General features: G+C 40.3%; 1 protein-coding gene across 1 annotated transcript in view; it reads right to left on the reverse strand.

The window, feature by feature from the left end:
• POGLUT3 (protein O-glucosyltransferase 3) overlaps nucleotides 1–24,085 on the reverse strand; it is a 573,319-nt gene that overhangs the window by 461,864 nt on the left and 87,370 nt on the right. The window lies entirely within an intron of this gene.

The following is a 24,085-nucleotide window of genomic DNA, read 5'->3' on the forward strand; positions in this document are numbered from 1 at the left end:
CTACCTTGGCACTACACCATCAGTAACATGTATCTTTATGACAATGTATACTGATAAGAACAAGCAAACACTGCAGAAACAAATTAATTGTTATACATTCTGAACTGTTGAACATTCAAAATAGCAAGACCCCTGACACCACAAGAAAATGCATGGCTCAATAACAAAGACAGAATACAACATTACATCATATTAATAATTCAATGCATTTTCTGAACTGTGATAAACTTCATAAGAACAAATTAACTCCAAAACTCACAAATATAGTAACTTAAAAATATATATATATGGCAAATAAATTAATAACCTAATACATGTTCTGACATGTGGAACACTTAAAAACAGCAAATAACCCCAACCCACACAAATGAGCATTTCAGCAACAAAGAATGCATGCATCCAATTTCATACATGCTGTATCCTGCAAGGTAAGTGGCCATCTACTGTTAATTTCTTTTCTGCAGCATGCGTAAAATACTTTCTTGGCTATACAATATATTTTCATTCATTTCAGAATTCTTGGCTGATGTTTTTGCAAAAGCATTTCAAAACTTTTCAGTCCTTGTAGTGCATCTCTACTACCCTAACGTCATAATACAGTTACAAATAAGGCTTACCAGAGCTTTTCTGCATTTTCTAAACATCATATTTTAATGCACTAACACAGAACTCTACAAAGGGAATTTGCCTCCTGTCTATTAAACGATCATGAAGGTGATTGCTTAATGGCAGTTTGTAAACCTGTCAAATATTTTTAAGAACTGTTTACCTCAATCATTAAATGACTATAATTTTGCATACAGACAGCTGTAAGCTGTATGGTCTGATTTTTAAAGGTAGTTTAATTACCTTTAGGAAACCACTAACGTGTAGTTTATATGTCTATTAAGAGTTCACGTAATTTACTTAATTTTTTTTTGTAATTTTCAGCATCTGCTACAAATTGGAGCTCAGGGCAGGTGCTGTTTTCCTCATCCTTACTACAGCAATGTACTAAGATGTGTATGAGAGATGGAAAACCTAACCAGAGCGACCCCACCTTTATCCATGTTTTTTTTTTTCTATTTTGAATTTTTTCTCATGTCATGCAAAAGATATACTGCTTCATCATTATGTCTGCAAACCTTATGAAACAGAGGCCTGTGTCCTGCCTGCTTTTTTCTTCTTACACGCACCCGACTGTTATGCATTATTATGGTGGGACTGGACCCTAAAATTTCATCTATCCTACACCAACCACCCCTACATTAGAAAATATTTAACAATCCCCAGCTTCTTTTTCAATTAAGTCTTAACCCTTAATCATTTACAAAAATATACGAAACTGCATCTTAACAAATATACATCCTCACCAAACTAGTTTATTTACTCATTTGCAAAGTCCACTGAGCCATACAGAACCCATTTTTAGTGGGGGCCCAGGGAGAAAAGCTCTTCAGTACAATGAAAAGCAAAAATTATATACAATGGTAATATAAGTTAACAAAGATTACAAAGTTTAAAATGTGGTTAGCAATTCAGTGCAATAAAAAGCAGAGTTCTATACAATGGAAACATACAATTTTCAACAAAAATTAAATTACAAAGTTAATAACCAGTTAGCAATTCAGTGGTCAAACAAATAGCAGCTACAGAGGCATGGAGGAAATTTAGGTAGGCACAGCAGGGAGAAAAATGTATAATTTGTAGTACGTATTCAAGGAGGTTGAGTGCAAGTACAGTTCCAGAGTGAAAACAAGTGTGTGTGTAGAGTTTTGAAATGGGCAAGACTTTGGGTTGTTCTAATATTAATGGTACAGCATTCCAATTTTTGGCTATAGAGTGAAGAAGAGAAGTTGGCCAGGAGGCCGGTCTGGCTTATGAATCTCTAGAAGTTGTTGATCCTCATAGCTAAGGGGCCTGTTAGGGAGGGTAGAAGGTACACCTCTCAGCTGTCCAGATTTTTGCCTAATATTTTTGGTCTGTTTTGCATAAAAGTGTGGTTTTATGGCAAATTTATTTTAAACCATTGCGGACTAAAGTAAGAAAATAATGACAGATGTGAGTTTCAGACTTCATATTCTTCAGAAAATTCATGTTAATGCAAAACCTGTTACTCTATCTACTTTCTAAGTTTGTAAGACCAATATTTAAAAAGTGTACTCATTTTGGGGCATTTGTCCCCCCATTATTTGTGGCTTTGTCCAGATTTTTTGCTCTAAGAGTTTGAGAGGTATAGTAGGAGGTAAAGACAGAACTCAGGGCAGCACAGAAGGTTTAAATATAAGTTTGTGAGCAGTTGTAAGTTGCAGATAGTTAAGGTAGTTTGATAGTTCTAGCCACTGTAGAGATTGAAGAGCAGTACAGTGATGGGAGAAGTTTTTGGAATTTGTTGCAAATTTTGCAATTTTATTATAACATGTTTCGTGCTGGGCTTTTAGAGTGGTTTGAAGGTTGCTAAGTAGAGGGATGCCATACATTAGAGAAGGCAGTAGGTAAGTGGAGACAAGGGTTTGTTTTCTGGAGGGACTAAGGAATTGGTTGTGCCTATAGAGCATTCAAAGTTTTTGATGAGTTTTTCTCGATGTTTTGTTGCAGGTGGATATCAAATTTTAGATGTTCATCTATAGCTACTCCTAGAAGTTTTGTGTGGCCGACAATTTCTATTCACGCTTTACTTTGGGAATAGATACTGAACATGGCTGTCCAGTAGGGTTGATTATTTTAGGGGTGAAAAGCATGATTTTGGATTTATTTGGGTTTAGGGCTAGGTGGTTATTGAACATCCAGGATTCAGTACTGAAGAAGGCTTTTTGAAGTTTGAGTCAGAATTCATAAATCGAGTCAGCTGAGCAGACGATGGTTGAGTCATCTGCATACCAGATAAGAGTTTCATTGGTCATAGATGAGTGGAAATTATTTATGAAAATACTGACTAGGAGGGGACTGAGTATGGAGCCTTTAGGGACTCCAGTAGAGGTGTTCAGATAACAAGAGACTGAGTTTTGCCATTTCATGGTCTGTTGCCTGTCTTTTAGATAGCTAGAGAAACATTTGAGAGTGGTGGGGGAAATCCAAAGTTAGTGAGTTGTGATAATAGCAGTGGGTGGGAAACTGTATCAAAGACCTTTGATAGTTGTAAAAATATGGTAGATTCTATTTTCCCAGAATCACATGCTCTGTTAACAGTATCCAAGAAAGATAGGAGGGCTGTAGTAGTGCTGTGTCCAAGGTCAGAAACCATGTTATGCAGAAGATAACAGGTGGTTATGGAGTAGATAGGGCATCAACTGAATGTGGATGCACTTTTCCAAGATCTTAGAGACAGAAGACAGGATAGCGATAGGATGAAAGTTGGAGATATCTTTGTTTTTGTCACCTCTATGGACAGGAAGAATGTAGAGTTTCTTCCATAATCTGGGTACATAGGATTCTCGAATGGATCTGTTAATTAGGATACTTATGGGGAGTGCAATGGCTTCAGTAACAATCTTTACAAATGTGGGGGATAAGTTATCAGGTGTGTTACAGCAAGATTTGAGCTTAAGGAGTAGTGTTTTAATAGTTGTAGTAGAAATGGGGTTAGTAGTAAATATAAGGGTGGGAGGGGTGTTGGGTTTTGAGGAGGATGAGGTTCTTGTAGAGGTAAGGAAGGTGGAGGATATTTTTGGTGGAGTAGAGTTACTTGTGCTGTCTCTATCATGAGGAAAGCTGGCAGTAATGTCTGCTATAAAATTTAAAAGAAAGAGTTAAAGAGACAGTATTTCATGAGAAGGTTTGTCTGGATGTGGATATGGATTGTTTTTTGTACGAGGGTTCAGGACGGATGAGATGGAATTCCAGAATTTTTGGGGGTTCTGTTTAGACTCAATTTTGTATAGTAAGCTTTTTTTGTCTTTATGCACTAGTTTTTTTTTTTTTTTTTTACCCGAGTATGGAGCTGTTTAAAGTTTATCAGGGTGTCCTGGTTTTTGTTAGCTAGACACTGTTTTCATGTTTTATCTCTGAGGTGCATCAGTTCTTTAGTTGGCTTGATCAGCCATGAAGCGCAGTTAGTTTTGATCCTTTTTGTTCAGAGTCATGCAAAGTTATTTAGTGTGCCCAGAAATATAGTACTGAAGTAGTCGACAGCATTGTCTAGTGGGAGAGTTTTTAATATGTGCCAGTTTATATTTTTGAGGATATCAGTAAAGGTTAGAGGGTTGAAGTTAGTTAGGTTCCTTATCTCTTTGTATTGGTGTTGATTTTGGAGGGCTGAGGGGGAGCGGCAGATATACACTGTGAGGTGGTCACTCAGTGTATCTGGTAGAGTGCCTGCTTTAGATATTTTGTTGGGGTGTGAGACGAGAATCCAATCCTGGGTGGATCCTGTGGTGTTATCCTTGTTTGGTCTGGTATGGGTGTTTATGAAATGAGTAAAGTTGTATAAATTAATACTGGAGGTGGGGGAGTTGAAGAACAGGCTCAGCCAGTTGATATTTATGTCACCCAGGATAACTGTTTCATTTTTAATGTTGTTTGAGATCCAGGCAAGGGTTTCTTCCAGTAAGGGGATATTGTTTCCAGGTGTTATGTAGAGAGCTATGATACAAAGATTTTTGCAGATGTTAATCTTTAGGAAAGCAATAGTAATTTTGGCATTGGTGAATGGGATTTGTGTAGGGTACTATGTTCAGAGCATTAGGAAAAATTAGTGCAACTCTGCCTCCTTTTTTGTTGGGTATATCAGATTTTATTGTTTGAAAGCTGGGGGGAGAAATTCAGAATTTTTATTTTTTATTAATTTATTTATTGACATTTGTTAACCGGGTTAGTCCAACTGGGCCAGGAGCCCATTTTCAGTGGAGACCCGAGGAGAAAAGCTCCAACTGCATACAGATTAAGTATACATAACAGTTTAGTGTACAATTAAAAACATAATACATAACATAAAAGTTTACATAAATTCAGAATTTCAAAGAAAAAAAATATATAATATATATATATATATATATATATATATATATATATATTTTTTTTTTTTATTCATGAGAGAGGTGGTAGGGATATCTAGACATGTAATGATGATTTTTGAGGATATCAGTAAAGGTTAGAGGGTTGAAGTTAGTTAGGGTTGTAGGGTTTTAGCCAGGTCTCAAAGATGGCAATGATATCTGGTTGATTATGGGCTAACCATGCATGAAGAATGGAGATTTTGTTGCAAAAACTTTGACTATTAATAGTTACCATGTAAATGGATTTATGGGAGTCAGCAGGTGGTGGTGTATAAATATTAGTTGGAATGGGGCCAGGGTTGGGATGGATATCACCTGATCGAGGTAAAGTAGTAAAGGTAAATATATAAGCTAGAGGCTCTTGTTTACTGCGAGCTTTAGTGTTGAGTCGAGGAGAGGATTTGGTAGTGTAGCATACAGGAGTTACAAGAATTTTGTTTTTGAGAGGGATGATTTTTTAGTTTATATTGAAAGAGGGGGGGGGTTACCTGAAAGATGTTGGGAGATATGCTAGCATAGCTTGTAAGTTTTGTAGAAAGTGAAGTAGAGGTGGTGGAATAATGAAGAGAAAAGAGGATAGGGTTTAGGGCAGTGAGATGTAGTAATGGACAGAGGAGTAAGTAGAGAAGTGACACATTAATAGATGACTACATTGTTGGGTATGCAGGAGGTGGGGGTTTGATGAAGTAAATTGGAGGGTGATAGCGATGAGCAGAGTTGTGTAGGTATCAGAAGTTATAGCTGGATATTTAGGAGAGGGATTTAAAGTGTACAGTTGTTGGAGAGATTTTGAAGTAGGTGTGTAATGCAGTGATGAATCAGGAAGGTGGGGGTGGATGTGTGATGAGTTTGAGTAGGAGTGGAAAGAGGAGGGTGTGTGGAGAAATTTGGAGGGAAAAAAATTCTGGATTGGTTGGAAAGAATTATGGTGAGGAGATAGTGTAGGTAAAGTGTAGGTGTTGTAGGAGTGGGTGGGGGTACAGACTGAGCCCAAACGGAGTGAGGGCAAATGGAGCGGGATGACCCAGGTGGCATGGCTGTTCACTCAAGAAGATGAAAATAAGCAATCAGTAAAGCCAATGCCGTAAATCCCTCAATAATGGCTAGTTTAAAGAAATAATTAGTTATATTTTATGTTTTATTTATCTTTTGCTGTCCCAAATAGGAGGACATTGGCTATATACCCGTTCCCTAGTTTGTGGAGTGTTGAGGTTAAAAAAAATCCACCTATTATAACAATCAACCACTTAATGTTCATATTTATCAATAAAGACTTATTTAAATGCAGACATGTCAACTACGCAGACTACTGAATCTACACAGCAACCTGAAGCTTGTAAGAAAATGTTAATATAAAATGTTTTTTCATTGTATACTAATCTGGAGAAAGTAAACCATAACCCACGGCTGACACCCAATAATGACAATTTAAGCCTGAAAACCCTTTTTGTCACCAGGCTCATATCATCAAAACATATCACATTAATGCTTATAGCCTTTGTAATACAACTGCAGTCCTTCTCAGCTGAATATCCACATACTTCCCAAATACTCTTACAATATCACACACCTGGTTAAAATCACGAGTGACATGGAAATGCTGCCCCTGGGTTATGACATACTTCACAAAGATTGCATAACTAAAATGAAAAAAGAGTGAAGTCCTCATGCATTCTAACAAACAAAACTGCACAGTCCACTGTATAAAATACCACATATATCAAACCCTCGTGTATTCCAATAAACAAAATTAAACAGTCTGCCTTATAAAATATCACATATAGACAAATCTGAAATCTCACTGGCTGGCCTTACTAAAATTCACCAAGACACAAATCGTTTTGTACAGGCACTGTCTATGTACAATATAATATTTTCTAAAGAAAATAAAAATAATTACTTTAGAGACACTTGTTTACCTCTACCCAATTAGTTACTTTCTGTCTGTTGTGGCATACCAAGTGTTATAAATTCTCTATTATTTTGCTGTAAAATGTAGGGAGGGTGCCTAATTTATCGTAATTTTTGTGGCTGTCTGTCTGCAATATAACTCTACACACTAGTGCAAGACTTTCAAGCAGCATGTATCCTCATCTTCCTATAGCATCCCCTCTATAAATTAGGGTGTGTATTATACAGTTATTAAATGTACCACAGCTATTATATTGCCTCTGCAGTTGTTACCTTGCTTGCTTCTGGATACTACTTACTGTTTGTCATCATTACTGAAGAGCACCTATAAAATGCTGTGCAAGTAATCAAGCTCTGTTGCATTACTCTCTGACTGTTGGTCTACATTTTGTTATTCGGGTCTTTAAAATTAGCAAATGTTAAAGACTGCATATGTGGCCCAGGTTGTGGCCAAGAAAGGTCTTTGGTTTGCCAGTTAAGTGAACTGATGCAATGTTAAATAAAAAATATGGTGCAGAAAATTCCACAGCAGAGCATATATTATCATAGTGCAGATCAAGCATAAAAACAGAAACTGTGACCTAAATACAGATTGGTCCACAACCACAGGCAAATCTAATCATCCCCAATTAATCTACTCAACAAAGCACATTTAATTAAAAAAAAAAACTACCAGAATGGACAAAGCTACTGAAAGTGTACTCAACTAGATACTCACATCTGACCTTAACTGAGTACCCATGCAGGAATCATGCAAGATGTTTCCACTGATTGCAATCCCAACAGACAGGACTAGATACTGCAGGCACTAATCAGCTCAACGCATTTAAGTAATTCTTAGGCTCTAACTCCTCCCTCAGCTGTCAGCTCTCTGCACCTCTCTGATTCTCCAGATTTGAGAATATCATAGAACAGTGAGCACAGAAATTCACAGCATATTAAGATATATGCAACAATCTTCTCAAAGGCTTAAAACATTTCCAGCCATTCCTGCAAACATTCCTCTAGGCCGCCTTCAGAGATGGATGAGATAAGGTTGGTAGGTGGACATGTTGTAGCATAGCTCCCAAGTGCACTTCATCACGAGGAACATTCGTCATTGTGAGACTTAAATTAGTCTACATTAAAAAGGTCTGTCACAAGTTCAGTTTTAATTTTTATTTAATATTTGTTTACCGGAAAAGTCCGACTTGGAACAAAGACAATTTTCAGCGGAGGCTGCGGAGAAACACTCCAGACGCATGTCTTTGTAAAGTGGGTGGAAACCGGAGTACCCGGAGAAAACCCACATGAATGCAGGGAGGACATGCAGACTCCGCACAGAAGGCACTCCAGCCAAGAATCGAACCGGAGAACCTCTTGCTGTGAGGTGACAATGCTATTGCTGCACCACTGCGCCACCACTTAACTGATATCTATGGTAAATAATACCAAATCAATTCATCAAAATAACTTTTTACAAGTACACACTAACACATTTTAACTATCCTGTGAACTTCTTAGTTCAAGTGGCTAGTAAATGTTCCACATTATGAAAGGTAACGTTTCATATTATGAAGATGAAAGGTTGACAGCTGTGTGTTAAAATGGTTGGTCATGGTTCACTAAGATCTAGCAGTACAATAAGTACATAATTTTTGTAACATGCATGATTCAGTCAGTCCACTTCAACAGACAGGACAGACTGAAAATTTTTGTGAAGAATGTCTGAATTGTCACCATTTTGACAACTTCAGCTCCATCTTTACCCCTCTCTCCCCCTCAATCTTCCCTCAAGAAATACCATCAAGTATGACCACCCCCCACTATCACTATGTAACAGGTAGTTAATGCTCTCTCTGAGGCCAAGAACACTGCATCAATGGGCCCAGCCAACATCCCAGGATGCCTTCTAAATAACATGAAACATGACCTATCAGGACCTCTAGAATTGCTATTTAACTATAGCCTCCAAAAATGCTTTGTGCTTCATGAACAGAGAACAGCAACATTCATCCTTCTGCACAAAGGTGGACATCTACAGATCCTGGAAACTACAGACCCATAAGTCTCACTAGTCTCATATGTAAAGCCATGAAAAGAATTATCAAGGAAATGATAAATAATGACATTGGAAACCTCCAGACTCTGAACCCAACCCAATCTGATTTCATCAAAGGCAGGTCATGCATACTCAACCTGGTGGACTTCTTTGAGAAGGTCACCAAAGCAATGGATGAGGGCAAAATGGTTTACACTGCCTAACTTCATCTGGCCAAGACATATGACACAAAACCCCACTCGGGCATTGTTGATAGACTTAAGAGGTTAGGTCCAAACCCTTATGTCACCCGGTGGATAGTCAGCTGGCTCACAAACAGGACTCAGGAAGTTAGAACTGGGGTGCCCACCTCTACAAAGAGGCAAGTCACAAGCAAAGTTCCTCAGGGATTGGTCCTGGGACCGCTCCTTTTTGTCATTTACTTCTCTGAAGTCAAGGCCAATGTCAATGGCCTCTGACTGACTGAGTAAATTTGCTGATGACTGCAAATTAGGAGTGGTCACTGAATCTCCCACTGACACAAATGTTCTCCAGAAAGGACTGACACAGACAAACAACTTGTGTCAGAGCCATGGACTAAAGCTAAATACCAAGAAATGCATAATGGTGTCCTTTGGGAAGTCAACCATCCCTGGTAACTATCATACTGACAACATATCCCTAAGAGTTGATCCAGCAGTCAGGGACTTAGGGACACCCACAGACAGTAATGTAGCCTTTGACCATCACATGTCTACAGTAGTGAGGAAATCATTCTATGTTGTGCAATTTAAAAACCAAAGTATGGTATCTAGGTCCAAGGAAGTTACTGTTCCACTGTTTTCGGCATTCATCACGCCTATCATTGGGCATATCCAACAGTTGGAATGTTCACAGAGGTTCTTTACTAAAACAGAATAGAATACAGAGCGCAAGTATCATGTTCTATGCAGCCCACCTCAAGACCCTATTTTGTCTCCTACAGGTGGCTGAGGGGAGATCTATGCCTGGCATACAAGGCACTGTCAGACCCCACTCTGATGAACTTCCTGTATATCCGCAAAGCAAACAGTACCAGAATTACCTGTTCTAAAGACTTAATCCTTGCCAGTGATATAAATAGGATATGCCGGAGAGACAGGCATTTATCCCAGGGATGACTTCTCCTCTGGAACTGGCTCCCCATCCATGTGAAGCAGAGTTCCTCCCTAACCCAAATCAAGTATACATTGGACAATTGGATGGGGAACAGGAAATTCATCCTTGGTTTGCCACCTATGTCTAATGGATACAGGCAGCCTGTAGATGGTTCATCTCCCAGGACCCTGCTTGTAAATGTTTCACCTCCCAACCCCATGCTTACACTTATCAAGGGTACCAGAACTTGTCAGAGATTTGGGATGCATGGTTTGGCTTATAAAGGCCCTTGTGGTTGTTCGCTTAATAAACTCCTATGAACCTATGAACTTCAGTATTTCTAAATTCATAGCAAAATACACTACATTCAGAATGTCAAGAGGGAGCGACTTTACAACCCTTTTTACCCAGTCTTTTTGTCACATAGGAAATAAAAAGTTGGTCATCTTTTTCCTTTGTCTTCAGTTTTACCAAAGTACTGGCAATGAGCATCCAGGCAATGCAATAAATGCATACCATAATTTGAGTATAGGTGAAATACAGACAAGTTAACGGAGTGGTTTCATTTAATTTTTGAGACTACCTTATGCACAAATGATGGGTTAGTCTGAAGTGATACATTACTAAAATATAAGAATATAAGGTCTGTAAACTCTTGACACCCTTCCTGTCAAAGTGAGTGCTATCAAAGAGCATTTTCTATATTAAAAACTTTACCTTCTCTCCAGATGATGGCTCAACAGGTAGCAACAATAATTTCTAGAGCAGGAAAGCAAGATCCCATAGAGAAAATTGTTCTTTTAGAGGTGGTCACATCAGACAGATACTTCTCCGAGTCTTACAGACTTTCAAGGAAGCTAAGTTATGTGATTCAATCCCTATTAAAAGTTAGCTATTGTTGCCAATTGTACCTTGATACAGAAATAAAAACTCAAGTCTCTTGTCAAAGATAAGTGGTAAATACTCCAATATTACTGGAAAAGGACATGAAAATGGGCCCAGAATCTGAAAAGGCACTCACAGGGAAAAAAAAGAAGTTATGTACTCACCATAACGTTCCATCTGTGTTATCAGTTTTCATTCTTCCTCACTGATGGGTCTCGGATCGGTCTTTGCTGCATTTCCAAGACTTTGGATCCTAGTCACGAGCTCCTCCCTTTTCCCACAATGCACTACACCATCTCTAACTCCACAGATCAAATTTGCTGCCTACTGGTAGCGTTGTCGCCTCACAGTAAGACACCGCCTGGTTCGATTCTCAGCTACAGCGTCTTCTGCGTGGAGACATGCGTGAATGGGCGTACCTTCGTTGAAGGTTGTGCGTCAGGCCTGGCAAGCCAGTATGTAAAAATCAACTGCCAATCATTAGCGGACCAGAGTTCCGCTGTGGCGACCCCTAACTGGGAAAAGCCGAAAGGCACAACAACTGATTTTTAAAGACAGGACAGATAAAGAAAATATTAAAGGATTAAACCGGGAGCATGAAAATTCCTATATCATCCAAGATCCTTCTAGAAATAATAAAGCTGGGGGATGGTTGGAAGGGAAGGTTAGGAAGAAGGAAAATGAACACAGATGGAACGTTACGGTGAGTGCATAACTTCTTTATCTGATGTTATCTTTTTCATTCTTTCTCACTGACTGATAATTATCCCTAGCAATGTAATTCTTGGGAGGCCCTCAAAGAAGGATATGCTGGAGCATTTTTGAACCAAAGAAAGCTCTGTTTCTGGAGATAATGCCCAATTTGTAATGTGCCACAAATGTATGAGTCTTTGACCAAGTGACTGCAGCATCAGTAACACTGATAGAAGCTCTGGGAGAAAGGTAGATGCAGTAGCCATAAACCTGGTAGAATGGACTCTAGGATGATGAAGCAATTCCAAACAATTTAGGGAACAAATCAGTGAAAATACGGTCAGAAATCTGTTAGGACAGGGTAATTTTGGAAAATGCTTAACCTAAGCGTTAAAAGGAAAAGGAAATAAATATCTAGCCAGACTTTCTATACTGCTTGGTTCCATGAAGTATAAACATAATTGTACATGGACATGTTGCAGATGTGACGTGTTGGCTATAATTAGAAAAATTGTGAATGATAACTGGCAATTGTATATATAAGATTAATGTTCACCTCGGTTTTGGTTCTAACACTATCTTTATGGAAAATTATATAAGGAGGCTTGGCAAACAAGGCCTGAAGCTCTGAAATTCATTTTGCAATGCAATTGCTACCAAGTAGAATGTTTTCCATGAAAGAAATTTCATATCAAACTGCTCACTGGTTCAAGGGTTTCTGAGTCAGTCCCTGAAGAATAACCATGAGATCTGAAGGAAAAGAAGGGTCTTTCATGGGAGGTCTAAGCAGCTAGATTCCTTTCAGGAAAGCTTTATATAATCTGGAAAAGTCATCAAGGAAAGGAATTCATTTTTATAGTGAAAAAATTGATAAAGTAGCTAACGGAACTTGCATTCTCCTTTAAGGGGGTTGGCTAAGAAAGAAAGGATGGCAGAAATAGTAACTGATAAAGGGTTACTATTCTGATCGGAAGCCTACATGAGTAATGTTTTCCATGTGCTTCTATAGGCTTTCTTAGCAAAATTTTACTGGGAAGCCAAATAATGTGATGGACAGGGAAATCAAGGCTGGACCATAGCACTATCACAGTAATTGGAGAAACCAAGCTGTTAGCTAGAAGGTATAGAAAATGAGCTACTTGATCTCCCCTGGGTGAGGTAGGGGGGTCAGATTGAGGTCCAGAATCTCTGCTGGATGTATCAGATTAAAAACAGGAGTGAGTGTGAGAGAGAACCTGATAATGCCAGAAGGGGGCAATGAGATAACCAAGGTACTCAACCTGTTGGCTTATGCAGAAATTTTAGGATCAATGGTAGATGGAGATTGGCATAAAGGTGGCCTTCCTGAAAGCCTAACAATGTTAAAAGAACTGCTGTCATGTCTGGGTCAAGGACAACAGATTTTGGTCTCAGAGGGGGAACCATGTGATTGTATATATCACTTAATATACGCTCCTAGCCTGGTTTGGGAGTATCCAAGGATATTGTAGCAAATAAAGGAGGAAAGTGAACGGTTTGCTTCTGAATGGATCCAGCAACAAATAAAACATCTGTAAATTCGGGAGCATTTTATAGGAGAAGACAGAGGCTGGTAAAGAATAGATCATTGTACCATCAAGTCTACTGAATGATTCACATGCAAAAATGCAACTAGATAAATGGAAAAGAGTTGACAGCGGTTGTTTCGCTAGGTGCAACAAATGGAAAAGAGCAGATTCTACACTGGTTCGTCAAGTGAGGACAAACAAGAATTTTAGTACTCCCTTGCATTCCTATGAAAACTCTAGAGTTTATAAGAAAATGTTTTTCATTTGGCTTTATTTTCCGTAATGTCCAGGGATTTGGAGGGTATACAACTAAACCCTGTATAACCAGTCTTGTAGAAGTTCATACCTGATTGGGACAGGAAAAGCCAGCCATTCATATATGAAAAGACAACTGGAATCCTACTAGTCTCGTGTGAGTGCCACAATCGTCCTGTATTAGATAAACACCATGAGGCTGTGGTAAGACTAAAGGATGGTGACTGGATGATGTCCAGAACTCTCTATATATTTTAATGTGGTATGTACACCCTGGATAGGTACTGGGTACGTGCATTCGACTTTGTGGGCAAAAAGCAGGATGAACTGAACTGTAAAGCATCCAGAAAATTGATTCCATACATACCATTCGAGATTAGACAGACTTATGGATTGGTCTCAGTATCCCTTTATTTTATTTTATTTTATTTTTTTGTGGCAGTTTTAGACTATGTTAAATTGCATTCTCTCTCTGATTAGGTAAAGTTTGGGGAATCTCTTCCTGGATATGGGTGGCAGAAGGAAAAAAGGGGGCATAGAAATCTCTCATATGTGGCATCCCAAGCATTGTCTGCAATAATAGTGCTGGTGTCCAGATGGAAGGAAACAGAATCCCCCCCAAAGTCTCAAGAGGTGGACAGTTCGGTGGTGCTTCAGTACACTAATTGAGCCTATCAAAGAGGAGGTATTTGGAATCCTGGAACTGTGGCTCCCCTCCGCTTCCATAGGGACACCACTAGTTAAAGTAGTCCTCATTTGGTTTAGGAGAAAGAATTCCTGCATGAATTCTGAGGCACCCCAAAAGGGGCTATAGCCACATTTAGTTACTGCTTAAGTGTTTCCTGAAAGTATGACAAGGAGAGAGGAAATGTTAGGTTCTGGGTGGTAGCCAAGGTCTTGCCCTCCTGTTTGTTAGTGGCAGGTGAGCTCATCCTACTCTGATGCCCTGAACAAGGAGGAGCCATTAATGGGAGCATTGAACAGTGACTCCTAAAGAGATGCTCGAAGTAACATAGCGTCATGCAGGTACATCTGATAATAGTAAAGGTCGGTTGGTTGAAAAGTGCCTTCCGCTAGCAGAGGGAGGTAAAAGTCGCTTTGAAGTATTAGAAATGGATATTAGGCACTGAGGTCAGCCAGGAGGTAATAGGCGATCTCAGAGGAGAACTCTCCCTATCTAAATTTGTCCATCATTCCAGATCCATTGTTAGGAAGATGGATAAAGGGATTTTAAACACCAGTTCCTACTTAGTGACATTTGTCACTGCTGAGATGTGAAATGGAACTCTCTCTCCACTGAGTCGCAGGCTCTAGGAAAGAAGACAGGGTCCGACCCTTAACCCCAGCGCCAGGGAGGAAGACGGACTCCACAGCGGAGGATCCCATAGGGGGTAGGACCCAGGAACACCTTAACCCCACCAAAAAGCAAGCACCCTGTGTCCCCAGGTTCACCCTAACCCAAGGGAAGCAGAACAAACCCACACAGGGAACAAAACTCTGGAATCCGAAGTAAGACTTTGAATAAAACTGAATCCTGGGCCAGAAGACCAGATTTAGTAATCCTCTCCATGTAGCTAGGATAGAGGGGAGCTCCAAGGGGATGAGGGCTCAAAGACAGGGACACACTCTAAAAACAAAAAAAGTTGCTCTCACAACATAAAAATAAAAATTGCTAGAATAGCAGGATTATTCCTAGCCTGCATTTTTTTGAAAGATATGAAGTTTAAAAGTCAAATTAATATCACCAGTGCCCCAAATCCCCAGGTCACTCCAATGATTTACCAGGAAATCACACACTTCGTGTGAACAGACCAAAAAACATGAGGCAAAAAATCTCGATATTCCATGAAGATCTGGACAGCCAAGATCATACCAACGATCCGCCAAAACAAACACATTTCATGAGGAAGACGGACAAACATGAAGCAAAAATCTGGACCTAACGTGTAGACCCAGACTGCTGAAGATCATGGCTAGGAATAGAGCGAGAACCAACAAATACTGGAGCCATCGCATCCAAAGGCTGCCTCAGATATGAAGAAAACCACACTGATCCAGCAGCTCCAGATTCAAAGGTGTTGGATCATGGAACTGCCCTGTTCTCTGTGGTTATCTGTTATCTGTCAGATCCTAGTCTTAGGATCCGAAGAAAAGGAATGGTCAAACTGGTTATATCCAAATGAGTTTCTACTTAGCTCTGAATCCAGGAGTTGTCCAGAACTTTTTCTGTTCTCCTGGTACAGCTCTTCAGTCGGATCAGGAGGCCTGGGATCCGATGAAAAAACAGCAGATTAGTGGGAACATTATAGGACCTAACTTGTCAGATCCGAGAAGGACTTGGGATCTGAAGGCGGTCCTAGGAACTTTGGATCCGAGATCCTCATTGTGTTGTTCCATTTCGTTTCTTTTTCATGGGGGGTTGAGCCCAAATGGAAACCAGAAAACAAACTTAGAGAGAGCTGTTTAGGTACGTTATAGAGTATATGGTCTTAGTCATACATTGCCTGGTTTATCAGCATTCTATATACAAACAATTATATGTGAACAACAGATGACTTACACTGAGAGCAGGTCTTTTGTAATCTAGCATCAGACCAGTATAAAACTGTTTACAGATATTACACTAACATCAAAGTCTTAAACTCTACAGTGCAATAAGCATTGAAGCAGTTCAGGACCAAAGAAGAGATAGGAAGTCTATGCACACATTTCAGTCTGTTAGCGCATGAACTACGTACAGACTTAGACAGTTGATAGAATAACAGGTATCACAACAACATGCATCTACGAAGGGCATGAGATGGAGCTCAAAGTTTGTTAGTAATTTCCAAGAGACAAGATTCCGAGGCATACCTCCTAAAAGGTCAGTTGCATAACAGGTTTTAAAACAGCATTATATCTCTGAGGATAAGAACAAAACCAAAAAATAACAAAGGTCTTCTTACCCCCGATTCACTGGATAACTACAAATTCGTGAGAACGGATCAAGAACCTGAAAGAAAGAAGCCCAATGTCACTATGAGCGAAAAGGAAAGGTAACATAATATTTCCAGCCACAAGTGTCCACGGAGGGAGGAAAAAGTGCTGAGAAACAACAGTCTATTGAGAAAAAAACAAAAGCAAAAAATAGATAATTTTAAGAAAATAAATCTTCTTACACTTGAGACATGGAATCATCCATCTAACCACAATGGCGGCAAACGAGATCTGAGGAGGTGGAGATGGTGTAGTCCATTATGGGAAGAGGGAGGAGCTCGAGACAAGGAGCCAAAGTCTTGGAAATGCAGCCAAGTCAGATCCAAGACATATCAGTGAGGAAGAATGAAAAGGACAACATCAGATTAACTTATTTACTTCTATGTGTTACTCTAGTGTAAGGCTAATGGGAAAAAAATCAGATTTGGACCATCCCAGGCAGGTAAGATGGGTCCCTGGCCATAAATGGAACTAGAGAAACGAAGCACACAATTGAAGGAAACAATGGTCCGAGGTAAGACTTGCTGTATATGGGTGTTCGTAGACTTTTGAATCATTTCAGGCAAATAGACATCTTCAACAGATAAAAGCATAGCAGGGAGAACCAGACATACAGAAGCCAAATAAGGATAAATGAACGACCTTAGACTAGCTCTGAATGTCTTTTACACTAAAGTTCCTGAAAAGGGAGGATGGAGGAAAAGGCATAAAGAAGACCCGGGGGGATCTTTCTTGAAAAAGAATGTCCCTAGATTTCTGTCTCTATTAGTATCAGGGAGAAAAAGCAGGTGCACTTAGAACTGGTTAAAGAGGCAAAAAGCAGCAAGCAAGGTTTATTTCAGCATCAGAAGACAGACCTTGCCACAGAAAGATAAAAATATCACTTCTGTGGCATCAGCTTACAGCAAAGCATATCTATCAGATAGCTGGCCAATCTAAGTATATGCATTACTATGAGAAAGTGACAAGATGAGACTGCCTGTTTCTCACAACCTCATGGTTTCTTGATACAGAATGCAACCCTTCCAGCTTATTTATATAACGTACAACTGCTGTACTGTTTGAGTGGATGGCATTTATACCCTGAGGGAAGACAGTCCTGGAAAACCTGCAACATGGAGTGACATTCACATCGCCAGGACACTTACATGGAGACCATGTCCCTTGGAATGTCCCAAATAATTCCCATTAACTCCAAGGCAGAAAAATCCTTGATGACTGTCATACTACAATATGTGGGGGTTGTCCACAGCTAAAGTGAGTTTGTGAAGCCAACAAGAAAGATGTTGAGTGTGCATGTGAAATATTCTGGTGTGTGTGATCACTGCTACTAAGTATATCAAACCTTTAGGGTCCACTTTTGGACCCTCCTTTGATATCTTCAAGGGTACCAAATAATTCACTGTTGCCATTAGATCCAAAACTCTGAGGTACAGAGCTGCAGTTACAGGCTGGGCAAAAGGAAGGCAGTATACCTGGGACTATAGTGCAATGATTCTATTCTGTAGAAAGCTGACTGTGCAAGACAGAGTGCCTAAGCAGAAACCTATGAAAGTTGAGTGTATTCAACATCACCAGGATCAACAAGGAATGGAACAGATGGAGTACAGACTCCCATGCTTGGATCAATGACTCCCTAGTGATGGTAGCTAGGAGCCAATCATATATACAAGAAAACGCTCTGTCCCCAATAGTTTGAGATGAGCTGCTACTTCGGCCATACAATTGGTGAACACCATGTGGGCTGTGACGGGATAAATGGGAGGGCCCTGAAGTGGAAATAGCTGTCTCAAACCTTGAAGTGCAAGAACCTTCTGGACTCCTTGGTTATTCTGAAGTGCAGGCCCAAATTCTGAAGATCTAAACAGCATGTCCAGTCCCTGCTCACTGGACATGGGAAGAGCCACTGCACTGTGAGCAAATGGAATTTTGTTTCTGGAATGAACTGAACTAGTCCACTGGAGGTCTAAGATTGGTCTGAGGTCCTTTGTTTTCTTTGGAACCCAGAATAATAGTGAATGGTATCTGTTAAGAGGCTGATGACCACTTGCTGGGTTGTACCCTAATTATTTGGTGGGGCAACTGGAAGAGAGACTGCAGCCATGGAAGGGATGGGAAGGGACTAATATAACCTCTGGAGAGGATTTCCCTTAACAACTTGTCCTGCATGATGGCCTGCCAAACAGGAAAGCAGAGGGACACACAATTCTTTACTTCCTCCAGACAGAAACAGCCAGGCAAGCCCTCAGATGTTTTGCAGTGGATAACCACAGGAAGGGATGCGGAACTCTGGTGTTACTGGTTACCTCTGTCAAAAGGAAGCTACCACAATTCTACTGGGTAATGTCAGAATGCTGTCTAAAGCCTTGTTGCTAGCTCTGACTGACTCATAAGTTCCTGTCACTATTCAGATTTCATGAACATTTTCCACTGAGAAATGGAGCACTCAATGCCAAAAGCCATAAGAGCCTTTCTTTCCTGATCATTTTTCTGGAGCTGAAGTATTACCTTGGAGCTGAACAGTTTGGTCCCTTCAAACAAGGCATGAAGTGAAGGAAGTCTTAAAGTTTTCAACAAAAGTTACATTGTCTGAACCAGGCATGCCTATGAACAGTTGACTGTCCCAGCTACATGGATTACTCCACTGACATTATATTCTAGAAACGTGGATTGGTTGGAAACTGTAAATATACTTGCCATCTGGTATTCCTTCTTCGTTTTTACATCTTCAGCCTATTCAACATGCCATGCATCTCATTTGCTAATACATGCTGGAAACAAATTGTGTACCATATGACTCAGCACCCAGGTAGATAAAGTACTGAATGCCTATACATGCTCATCAAAACTGTCCAAAGTCCTGGAGTTCTTATGCAGCAGTTGGAACACAGAAGTCCTAGAGAATTATTTTTCTGAGGGCCACTCCCACCAGTATGGAGTCAGCCAGTGAATTCTTGGTCCACAATTCCAAGCACTTAGGAGGCTATAGGATCCTGTACCATCTCTTAGGTATAGGTGTTACTATATCTGGCTCCCGCCAAACTCTCAGCATGATAAATGTAACTATTCTTTTGGTCAGGGAAATATCTCAAGAAGACGGTGGGGCAGAGAATAAAGCCTCCTGTAGAATTTCCTCTGATGGAGAGGCAGGGTCAGAGGTCAAGCTTCTTCTGTCTCATTAGCTTGAGAACATTCACAAAATGGAGTCGTCAAGAGGGGATATTATGGAACTTTTCCCATTATCAAGGTCAGTAGCTAGATAAGAGGACTCCATAGGACAGTCTAAGTTCCTCTTCTTACAGTGTTTCTTCTTAGCACCACCAAGAAAAGAGCTATCTGGACGGGGCAGGGGGTACAACATTAATAGGATTCCTAATGTTCTATTATTCAATGGTGTACAGATCATCACCAATAAATTTGGCACAGAGTTCCCCCACACTAGACCTCATTATCAAGGGCCACACTGACACAGTCATGAAGGTCTTTGGCATCAAACAACAAGGTCATGGACACCATATAAACAGTACCAAAAGCTCCGATACCATGGCTGAAGTTGATTCTGAAGTCAGCTCCATAATGAAGATGACTCCTGTCTTACTAGCGCAAGGTGCAGAACAGGTCATCATGATGGCTACAGTAACTGATGGAATGCTCATCACTGAAGGAACAGAAGGAATTTGTACTGACAAAGGAACTTGCAGCTGAACTATCAGCTTAGATTATATCAGCACTGAACCGGAGACTGAACAGAATGCATCTAAATGGGAAGGAAATACAAAACCTTCTCTTATTACTCTGGAATTTGACAGGGAAGAGAGGATTCCCATCACAATGTGCACATTTACTGTGGCTCATCTTATCATTTTCCTCAGCCAGAATTTACTGACAAAGGGATTTGTGAAAGGAATGAGAAGACCTGACAGACAGATGAGGCAGGTGTGAAGGGAAATAAAGACTTTAACACTGACCCAGACACTTAAGAAACACTGCTGCAAAGTTTTCTGGGAGGAACATCTACCTTGACAGAAACCTGCAGTTGTGAAACACCAAAAGTACATGGCTTATCTGATTATGTCTCAGTCCAATTCAAAACAGACAAGGGGGAGACATTCTCCACCTGTGGAACCTTGGGAGAACTACTAGAATCCTTACAAGATATACTAGAAAAAAACTCATTTGGAGTCACCATGCATCTCACAGGTTGGAAGGGAGCCATGGAATTAGTAAATAATTCTGAAAGGTTTACTACTAAGGGAATTAACTAATTTTCACATTCATTACATTTTCAAGTCTCAAATGTTGCACAAACAGAACAATTAACATTCAAATGATCAAAACCTAAAAGGTCACACAAAAAATGCACCCTGAAGCAGGACTGTGTATCCTTATTTTTGGTATGTGAAATTAAATGCTTCTCTTACTTATTCATTTATCCATTCTGCACAAAAAACTGACCAAAGCAACTAAAAGCAGAAAAATTATGACCAAGCCATACACAACACCAATGAAAAGTACCAAAAAGCAAAAACGTCCTTAAAAGAATTTAAAAAATGGTGGCTGTAGCTTGTAGGGCAGGACAAGACATCAATTCAACACACACTAAATTTGACAAATAACGTTGGATACCTCTCTCTTGAAAAAACCCAGGACGTAAACAATGTTGAGAAATAAATGGACAACAGATTACATCCAAATGCAAACCAGACAAGGTTCTTGTTATCTCACATTTCATTTATGCAGCACAACTTCACCACTCAGTCAACACCAGTGTAAAAAATGAGTCAGTGTAACGATGTAACATAACTTGGAGTAGCAATACACCATATGGAAAAGAAAAGTACAGTTTTGTACCTACCATAAATGTAGATGTTCGAGGATTCCCTTGCTGCAGTCCTGACAATAGGGTATAGTCCGCGTCCCAGTCGGCCCGAATACCAGAGTATAAGGCTGACGTCGGTCATGGCGCCTTAGACTGACGTCAGTACGTCAGGGTACTAATGCGCATGACCCACGTCATTTCCTCAGTCTTTTCTTGCCCCAGATGTCAGAAGACCCAAAAAGCCAAGTCCCAAAAACAACGAGCACCAAAAAACATGAACAATATATACAGTAAAGTATACAAAAAATATAAGCGTGTAAACTCACCTACACAACCACCCTGAAACACAGAGGGAAGGAGGGAGGGTAAATTGGACTGCAGCAAGGGAATCCTCTAACATCTACATTTATGGTAGGTACAAAACTGTACTATGTTCTTCGCCTTCCCTTGCTGCAGTCCTGACAATTGGGTAGAATCCCAAAGCAGAGGTAAGGGAGGCTGGCAAATTATAAAGTAGCAGGAGCTGACAACATGCCTTGTAAACAGCTGTGGCAAAACCAGCTCTAGTCTTAGAGTATATAGGCAGGTGATAATGCCTAGAGAAAGTATGCACTGAACTCCAAGTAGCTGCTTCCAGAATATCCTTAGTTGCCACCCCTTAGAAATGCTGTTGAAGTGGCAGTAGCCCTAGTGGAATGAGGCTCAATCCCAGCTGGAACCTCTTTGCCATGATGGGAATAACAAAATGCAATGCAAAAAGCCAATCCACCTAGAAATAGTTTGCTTTGACACAGGCTTGCCCTGTGAACTTAAAGCAAAAGAAACAAGTAACTGTTGAGACTGTCTAAAATCTTTAGTCCTGCTCAAATAATAACGCAATTGCCTGTGTACATCTAAAGTGTGCAAAATCTTTTCCCCTTTATTTTGAGGATCTGCAAAAAACGTAGGCAAATGAATAGTTTGGTTTAAAGCCACACTAGAAACCACCTTAGGCATAAAGGAAGGATTAGTACGTAATGATACCCTGTCCTTATGGAAAATCAAAAAGGGTTCTACTGCCATAAGGGCCTGCAACTCAGACACCCTTCTTGCAGAAGTAATAGCCAACAGAAAAGCAGTCTTCCATGACAAATATTTCAATTCAGCAGTAGCTGCAGGCTCAAAAAGTTGGAGAGTAAGTTTTTCCAACACAAAATTGAGATCCCAAGCAGGAGTAGGAGCTCACGTGGGGGTCTTATATTCTTTGCCCCTCTAAGAAACTGCTTGAACAAAGGATGAAAACAAAGGTGGGTCACAATCATAGTGAGCTGAAATTGCTGCAGCATGAATCTTTATGGAAGAGAAAGACAAACCTTTGTCCAATAATTCAGTAAGATATTGAAGAGCCACACTCAAATTAGGCTCTGAAATCTCCAAATTCTTTGCTGTACTCCAAAATAAAATCTCTTCCATTTTTCTGCGTACACTCTCCTAGTACTAGGCCTTCTAGCTTCCATAATCACATTTAAAACTTGTTGAGGAAGCTGAGACCTACCATGCTTCAACACAGAATATGCCAAGCTGTGAGATGAAGAGATTGAAGCTTGACATTGAGCAGATGACCGTCCTTCTGAGATAACAGATGAGGAATCAGAGGTAAAGGCCATGGAGGCTTCTTTACAAGACTCCTTAGAAGTGGGTACCAGTGTTGCCGAGGCCAATCTGGAGCTATCAAAATCATCCTTGGCCTGTCCTGTCTGACCTTTAGTAATACCTTTGGAAGAAGAGGTAGAGGTGGAAAGGCATAGACATGAAGGTTTTTCCAACTGAAAGACAGAGCATCCACTTTCCAAGCTGTGTGATGAAACCCCTTTGTGCAATACTTTGGCAGCTGGTGGTTTAGTGGAGAAGCGAACAGATCTATGTCTGGAGTTCCCATGACACTGTCAATTTCTGAAATACATGAAGATCCAGTTTCCACTGTGGGGATCCATGATTTGTCTGCTTAATACATCTGCTAGGGAGTTCTGTGCTCCTGGCAGAAACCTTGCCTGAAGAGTTAGTTGCAGGCTTAACGCAGTCTCCCATAAAATCATTGCTTGCCTGCATAGAGGATAAGAATGTGTTCCCTGCTTGTTGATGTACCACATGACAGTTGTGTTGTCTGTCAGAATCAACACCTGCCCTGGAAGAAGTAACTCCTTGAACGCCATCAATGCAAACTGGACTGCTAACATCTCCTTCATGTTGATATGTAGATGCTGTAGTCTGGCAGGCCACTTGTCTTGTATCCACTTTCCATTTAGATGAGCTCCCAAGCAGTGTCCGAGGCATCTGTCGTTAAAATCTGACTCGCCTCTGGCCGGGTCACAGAGAGTCCCTTGTTTAGGTGACATTCCTGAGCCCACCACAAGAATTCCTTTTGAAGGCAAGGTATTATTTGAATGACAGTGTCCAAATCTTGGCAGTGCTGTGTCCATACATTTTGAGATACCATTGCAGCTTCCTCATATGCAGTTTGGCATTGGGAAGCACCAGAATACAAGATGCCATGAACCCTAATGCTTGAAGGACTGTCCTTGCAGTCAGCACGGACTGATGAGATAGTTGATGGAAGTAAAGTGACAGACTCTTTTGTTTGTCCGGGGTTGCAAAGGCCATCTGGCTGCTGTATTCAGTCTCACACCCAGAAAGCACATGTCTTGAGAGGGTACTAGACTGACTTTATTTCGCTCACAGAATACCCTAGGCATCTTAGCACTGCTATGACATATTCCAGATGCTGTAGAAGGTGTTCCTTTTCTGAGCCAGAATCAGGCAGTCGCCCAAGTAAGGATAAATTTGAATGCCTTGAAGCCTGAAGTAAGCTATCACTGAGCCAGAACCTTTG

Source organism: Protopterus annectens, chromosome 5.part0 (genome assembly GCF_019279795.1).
Source record: "Protopterus annectens isolate FY-2018-M chromosome 5.part0, PAN1.0, whole genome shotgun sequence".
Lineage (NCBI taxonomy): Eukaryota > Metazoa > Chordata > Ceratodontiformes > Protopteridae > Protopterus > Protopterus annectens.